Source organism: Pyrus communis, chromosome 4 (genome assembly GCF_041283825.1).
Source record: "Pyrus communis isolate YQ-2024b chromosome 4, ASM4128382v1, whole genome shotgun sequence".
Taxonomy (NCBI): domain Eukaryota; kingdom Viridiplantae; phylum Streptophyta; class Magnoliopsida; order Rosales; family Rosaceae; genus Pyrus; species Pyrus communis.
The window spans coordinates 19,934,075-19,942,478 of NC_142568.1; the positions used below are offsets into that span (position 1 = coordinate 19,934,075).

General features: G+C 37.0%; 2 pseudogenes; both read left to right on the forward strand.

Moving 5' to 3' along the window:
* Positions 1-6,002: 6,002 nt before the first annotated feature.
* LOC148697604 (non-specific lipid-transfer protein 1 pseudogene) lies at positions 6,003-6,524 on the forward strand (annotated as a pseudogene).
* A 1,114-nt stretch (positions 6,525-7,638) lies between these two features.
* LOC137722118 (non-specific lipid-transfer protein 1 pseudogene) lies at positions 7,639-8,119 on the forward strand (annotated as a pseudogene).
* Positions 8,120-8,404: the final 285 nt, after the last annotated feature.

Sequence of the window (8,404 nt, forward strand, 5' to 3'; positions counted from 1 at the left end):
ACCCCTGATTATCTGATTTTGTTGAGACATGATCTTCTGATGTATTAATATTGGGAGAGAATATTTCTGTGTTTGAGTGAGAGACGGAACTCTGTGATCCTGCATGATCCGTAGGTCGCCTTGCATGTGACACTGGGATAGATACCATAACAGGTGCATCCCTTGGTTGTTCCTGTTCCTCATGTCTATCCAACCTTGCAGGTCTTGTGTGTTGAACCATTTTCGCAGGAAATAAAGATTCATCAAAACAGACATGTCTGGAAAGAATAAATTTCTTGGTCTGCAAGTTATAACAAATCACTCCTTTGTACCCTTGTGAATAACCCAAGAATGCACACATCACTGATCTTGGTTGTAACTTATTAATGTTGTAGGGTCTTAGCCATGGAAATACAGCAGAGCCAAAAATCTTAAGATAGTGTAAATCAGGTACCTTCTTATACAAAGTCAAATATGGAGAACTGAAAGACAAACTTTTGCAAGGCATGTTATTGATTAACAGAACCGAATGAGCACAAGCAAAGTACCATAGCTCAGAAGGTAAACCAGAAGCACTAAGAAGAGTGATTGCAGTGTCCAAAATATGTCTATGTTTCCTTTCTGCCATGCCGTTCTGTTGAGGAGTATAAGGGCAAGATATGAGCTGCAAGATACCTTTGTCAGCTAGAAATGAAGTAAAACCCTTGCTTGTATACTCCCTTCCCCCATCTGTTTGCAATGACTTGATTGTTGCACCAAATTGATTAAGAATAAACTTGTAGAACTTAACAAAGATTGTAAACACATCAGATTTATTGCTCATGGGAAATATCCAAACAAATCTTGTATATTCATCAACAAATGTTACATAATACCTATATCCCTCTATGGATCTTACAGGTGATGGACCCAGATATCAGTGTGTACTTTCTGAAAAGGAGATGTACACCTATCAGTTCTAACAGGAAATGGAATCCTAGACATCTTTCCTTGAATGCAAGAGATACAAGTACTATTATTATCATCTGTTTGTACTGGAATATTTGACTGTTTTAACATTGTAGTCATCACATCATGAGCTGGATGTCCCAATCTCTGATGCCAGACAGTATTCTTCACTGCTTTGCCCAAATAAGCTGCTGGATACTTTGTTATGAACTGAGAACCCTTTGCACTTGTGACTACAGGGATCTGGAACAATTCCTCAGGCCTACTCTTTCCATGGTACACTATCTCCTTTGTCTTCTTGTCCTGCACAAAGAATTCAGAATCATCACAGATAAACCAACTTTTGTTATCTGCACATAACTGCTTGACAGAGAGTAAACTCCTAGCAATATTAGGCACATGCAAAACTTTATTAAGAACCAGGGAACATGTAGGAGTTTGAAGCATAGTTGAACCAATATTTTTAATTGGTAGACCTGTACCATTCCCAATTGTTATCTTCTCAGATCCCTCAAAAGGTATTACTTGAGAGAGAGCACTGATATCAGAAGTTATATGATGGGACGCATCAGAATCAACAATCCAAGCATCTTGAGGAAGAAATGATGAAGTCTGTTGTGCATTCATTGCAGACAGTGATGGAGGTGGAGGTTGTCCTTGATACGCATAGTTTCCCCTTTGATAGCAATCCAAGGCCGAGTGACCCCTTTTCCCACATATTTGACACTCTACTACAACACCTGTGGTTGGTACATTCGAATTCCTATGAAAGCAATTAACTGCAGTGTGTCCACGTTTGTTACAAATCTGACATTCAATCAGCAAAGTAGTTCTAGTATCAACCATGCCTGACCAATTATTATTTCCATTTCCAGATTGCCTTGAACCCCCTGAATTACCAGAATTATATCCTCTTCCTCTGAAACCATTGTTATTTCTGTAATTGTTTCCACCTCTATAGTTGTTGTTACCCCTATAGTGATTCACAAAAGATCCAGACTGTGCATTCACAGACTGTGGTCTAGATGCATTTTGACCACTTGAGTTTGCAGAAAAACCGTAACCAAATGAATCATTTGGAAACTGAGGTGGTGGTAGAGAATAAAAGGGATGTTGAACTTGAGATGGTTGTAAGGATGGTTGTGAAGCATAAGGTACAGCAGTGATAGTACCAGCAGTGATGGTCGGAATATGAGCATGACTGTGAGAATTTGAAGATGAAGCACAAGAACCAGAATCAGTATTTGAACCAGAACTTGACCCTTGAACATAGAGTGCTGACAGATTCTGAGTAAGTGTATTCATTTCTCCTTCGATTTCCCTCTCAGTCCCAAGTAACAGTGCTCTGAACTCCTTCAAAGTGAGTGTAGACTCCCTGGCCAATATAACAGTACGAATAACACCATACTCCCTAGGTAATCCAGCAAGACCAGCAATCATAACATCATTATCTGAGATGGATTCTCCTGCAGCACTAAGTTGTTCTCGAATATGCTTAAGCCTCAACAGATATTTATCAATGGTATCTGACCCTTTTTGAATTGTGTGTAACTCAGTTTTCAAGTGATTAATTCTGGATTTAGACACAGTGGCATATCGATCAACCAGATTAGTCCAAGCTTCATACGCCGTTCGACACCCAATCACATATTCCATAGCCTCATCAGTAAGAGTGGCAAGCAAGAGACTTAACAAAGCCATATCAATTGTCTCCCACTCAGTATATGCTTCTGTGACCTCCCTTGTAACCCCATTAGTTGAATCAACAACAAACTTTGATGGACAAGGATTTGTACCATCAAAATGACCAAACAGCTTATATCCTCTTAACACTGACTGAAACTGAAATGCCCATTTGGCAAAATTATCATCCCTAAGCTTGATAGTAAGCATTCCTAAAACACCTTCAACTTTAAACGAAGACGCAACCATGATAGAAAAATGAACACTTCCACATATCAAAACAACCAACTTCAGAGACTAACACTTTAGACAACTCAAGAAAGATTGGAACTTTCTTGCAAGCAGAACGTGAAACAAAGAAAGACTAACACTTTCTTGAAACTGATATACGAAATCACAATATCATTATCAATACTTCAATGAACCATCTCACAAACACTAGAGCAACATTCATGCAGCAATTCGGGAGAAATCATAACAGAATCCCCAATTTACGAGAATCATGACAGAATCTCAAACGCCAGTAAAAACCACAACCACTATATCAGAATTCACTCACCAATTCAGGAGAAAACATAACAGAATCCCCAATTCACAAGAATCATGACAGACTCTCAAAACTCCATTATTCTCCAGAGAGGAAATCAACATGGAAGACAAAACAAAACCCAGACGAAGAAACAAGAACAATATCACCTGAAATGGAGCAATTCTTCAAACACAACTCACGATCGATCCTTCGAACACCATTGTAAACTTCAGTAGCCCAATCAACCAAAGAACCTTCAGATGAAAACACCAAGAATCCACAAGAACCCTCAGAAATGACAGCAAGCCTCCTCCAGCAAAATTGAACTAGAGTAGCGGAAGAAACCCTTAGGACCGGAAGTGGCAGCGAGCCTTCGCCGGCGATGATACCATATTAACCTAGAATATTAGGATATGCTAAGATTATAGAACAAAGGCAGAAGGAATGATAAAAAGAAGAAGAAGAAAGCTCTGTATATTATTGAGAAGCATATGAAAATGTAATTGTCTAAAAGCGACTGCTACAACAGCTATTTATAATAGCTAATATCTCAATACACAATGACTCAATTACCCTTTCTAACAACTTTATCCTAACAAACTCAAACCAATTGATTAACCAATCTAGTTACATGAATCAGTTATAACTATATGGTTATTAAAAGGGTGAACCGAAAACCGTACAGAAGAGTAACTTTGGTTTGGTTTTCTCAATTCGTAAAGGGTAAACCAAAGTAACTAAATTCAATCTTTCTATTTTGGTTTGGTCCAGTTCGATTTCAATTTTTTTTTTTTTTAAATTTGAAATTGGAAAGAATTGAAGGAAAAAAAAACTTGAGGTTTGGGAAGATAGATTACCCGATTTTAAGATCCACAAATAACAATTAATTCATAAAATTAGATATTAAGAGTCTAAGCACTCAATGAACCACAAAAACAGATAATTCACAATCTAACATTACGATCGTAAAATAAGTATTCTACTAAACAAAATAAAACGTCTTTAAAGCATGGAAGCTATTACAAATCAAGCTTCAACTCTACAATACTTCAACTTCAAAAGTTCTAACATCTAACCATTTCGAGCTCTAATGAGAGTTTGCATATGCAGGGGGGAACAACCTTAGGATTAAGTGTAAAACGATGTTGTTTTGCTTCTTTTGGGTTCGGTTTGGTTTTTATCCAATAAGAACCTAAAATTGAATCAATAAATTTCAGTTCGGTCTCTTCAACTTTCAGTTATTATTTTTTTTTCTATTTTATTTTATTTTTCTTTCATTTTTCGATTTTCTAAAAGGAAAACTAATGAAAAGGGTTTGACAACTTTGAATTTTAACGATAAGGACAAAATAAAAGGTAAAATGAATAGTGTCAGGTTTGACTTTTTAGTGAAAAAAGTGGACTTGACCGTTTGGGCCCTATTGCGCCATGTACCTTCTACAAATGTGGTTCACTTGGGTATATAATCTAAAACATTGTTATAGACTTATTTGATGAAACCTTTTTTGGATGCATTGTTTTGCTGTCGTCTAGTCTGCTGCATGCACAAAAAAATAGTCGTTTAAGTGAGTGTCGTCTCATGGAAGAGCATACAACAGTTATAACCATCCTCTAGAACGCAAACCATCGTCTGAAACACATCTAGACAACATTTTTCATATCACCCAGAAGTTTTGAGAAAGTGGCCTTTCTCCTACCTTATGTACATTCTTATAAAAAAATAATAATAAGGAAAGATGTCAATTGGCCTTACCCTACTTCGTAAACATCATAATTTTGCTTTCTGATGGTTTTGAACAAGACCAAGTATATATATTACTCTCTCATGGAAATGAATAAGATTAAGTGGACCAACTGAATCTGTTGATCACATGCCAAAGCTCAAGCAGAGCCATCTTTGGCCTTCGTCCGAATTTTATAAAAGGACCCTCCTATGGTAGTTTTTCATGATTTTTTTGCGTGAAGGTATTCATGCCAAATTCAATAAACAATCAAAATTCTAATCGAAGTTAGTATCTCACTCCAACTAATTCAATAATCTAAGAAAAGATTTTTCTTGCTTCAATTGCTATGAAATTACAATTTTGTGAAGAAAAAAAAGTAGGACCAAGAGAGAGAGATAGGGGAAGACGCTTTTGTTTGTAGCAGAAAGTATTACACAAATTAACTATTTTTATTGTTTTATTACTAGAGAAAAGTGAAAGGTTATATAATAGGGTGGTGCTAACGATACTTATGTTTACTTTTAACACATCATTTTCAATTTTCGATCATCGGATCAAATGGATTGAAGAAGACTAATTGACAAAAAATAATAAAAGTGTGTAGAAAGTAAAAATGAGTGTGTGACTAATACTCCCCTATTACTGCTCACTTAGTCCATTGTAATATGTACTGACAAGAAAAGAAAGGAGTGCACTTTTGCTAATCTCAAATTACACGAAACTCATTACGTATGTAGGTAGTAATTTCCACTATGAGTTAGACGTGTAAAAGAACAAGAGAGGTGCAAAAATCAGTGTTATAATGTAATATGTGAAAGTGATGAACCTTCCAAATAAAAAGTTACGTGATCATATCTGTAATCTGTAATCTCTATAAATGCGATTTACCAATATTAGCCAACTATTTTTTCTGGATACAGTTACTCAAAACAGGTTCACTGCCTTACCGATGAAACCATTTAAGCTCTCAACCATTACAACACAAAATTGTGATAAGATAAGAAATGAAATTAAAGCATTGAACCCACCTTAACCACCAAATTAAGTGATTACAGTTGGCTCTTTCATTCATCTAGCTTCTTCACTCAATATAACCACCGTATCTCAGCTCGAACTAAACATCTTAACTCAGAAGAAAAACTGTTTTGTGTTCATGGTATTATTCATTCTATATGGCAAACATTGGTGTACCAATGAAGGTAGGAGTTTGTGTGTTGCTCCTGTGCATGGCGATGGGTGCACCTTCAGCGCAGGCCATAACATGTGGCGATGTGACTGAAGCCATGATCCCCCGCATAAGCTACCTTACGGGTAGTGGAGGACCTGCCTCTGCTGTACCATGTTGCAATGGGTTAGGTCCGTAAACAATAGGGCACAAACCACAGCTGACCGCCAAACCGTTTGTAAGTGTTTGGAATCAGATGCCAGTACGATTCCAGGACCCCAGCCTAATAACTTGTCGCTGGCCTTCCCTCCAGCTGTGGAGTTAACCTCCCTTACAAGTTCAGCACCTCTACCGACTGCAACAGGTATAACTTGTTACATATTATTATACACTCGGTAACAGTAATAGATCGACATAGCAATAAGTCGGAATATTTTATCCTGTTTATCTTTTTTAGCTAGAACTGGATTAATCTTTTTCCTTTGTTGGATTTTTTGTGTTGCAGCATTAAGTGATGAAGTTGAGATGTACTACTTATTTTCAGGAAATATGGTGTGGGAATAAAGTGGGAACAAAATCATGTGCCCTGATCATGGTTTTGTTAAGTTATTTGTCCTTGTGTTAAAAAGAAGTGTGTGTGTGTGTCATCTGATTTTGGAATAAATCAAATAAGATTTCTCCCTTCATGACAAAGTGCATATGCTCAATGAACATCAATTATTCTTCGTCCATGATCTATAGTAAAATTTCTTAAACACATAGTTAATTAATAGGTGACTAGGAGATTCACTGACTCAAAAGACTCGAAATATTTACAAAGATATCTCTTCTACTTGAAAGATTTGGACCTAAAGATGTCACGATAGAGAATAACTTGTACTATTTTTCTTGTATGATTGGTTCATATGGTCAATTATTCTTCTATGATTGTTAATGGAACCGTAAACAAACTAACTAGTCCACATGAATTTGTCAAAAATTCAAGAAACACAAATGTGACAGAAGCTGCATACAATTTCTCACAGAACTTTAGTAACTTGTAATTAACAATCTATAATGCAATAGAATTCAAATATGAGTTTCAAGTTTGTAGGTAAATTCAAACAAGACTTTTGGTAGAAGTGGTAGATTTTCCAAAGAATAGGGAATTCATCTTCAATCTGCTGCATTTCAGATTCAAACTTTCTCCTCTTTGCTTTAGTGTAGCTTAGCGTGGGAAATATTGCTTGTAATAAACCCTAAATTTGGACCCGAATCTCTTACCAATGGAGATGGCCTAATAAAACTACAGCTTCCGAGCACTCTATGCTGTTCGTCTTGTAAGATTTACCATACTTTTTAGACACCTGCAACGCTGGCCTCAACTCAAGGCAGATTACAAGTTCAAATTTTCATAGGTTTCTACACATGAAGCTTCAAGAGCATTCAAATGATGTCGCATAAAAATAAGTACAACTAAAAAGCTTTGAATTCAGCTGCCAACTAATACCATGCATCCTATTTCTGGCCACAAACGTACGTGTCTTTGTCCTGCACTCCCACATTTTCTTATATAAACCCTCCGAAACCCTACTTTCCGGGCCACACAATCAAACTATCACAAATCAAAACAGAAAAAATCCAACAAGCTCTGTGGCTCCCTTTAAATCCAATATCAATGGCGAACTCTCTGGCCTTCAAGCTTGCCTTCGTGGCCCTCGTGTGCATGGTGGTGGGTGCACCATTCTCCCAAGCTACCATCTCATCATGCAGCCAGGTGACACAGTACGTGGGACCCTGCATTCCTTATTTTAAGAGTGGCGGGGCAGTGCCACCAGCATGTTGCCAAGGGATTATAAACCTGAACGGCGCCGCTCAGACCACACCTGACCGCCGAACCGCTTGCACTTGCTTGGTCAACACTGCTACAACAACCAGCGGACTCAAGCCTAATCTTGTCTCTGAACTCCCCGGTGTCTGTGGCGTCCGCCTTCCTTGTCCAATTGGGGCCAACACTAAATGCAACAGAACTTTTGCGCCATAGAAATTTTTTAGAGCTTGTCAACTATATTGTCCAACTGCATTACAACGCATAGATTACTGTTGTCAAATATTTTTTTGTATTATCTAAACGGAGATTTCATACCTCTATCCTTGATTATTGGGGTAAGATTAGAGAGAATAAATTTGTAGATCAAATTATAAACTAAAGAATAATGTTATTCATACCAAATTTTTATACCACATTTCTATACCACCTTAGGTGGCATCTGATGTGGACAGCCATATCATTTGAAAAAATTGAAAACCCCAAGGAAATGAAGGAGAAATACTCCACGTATACCAAAATCATCATTTAATTAACTAGTTTTTCTTAATTATTAGTTTATTAAATAAT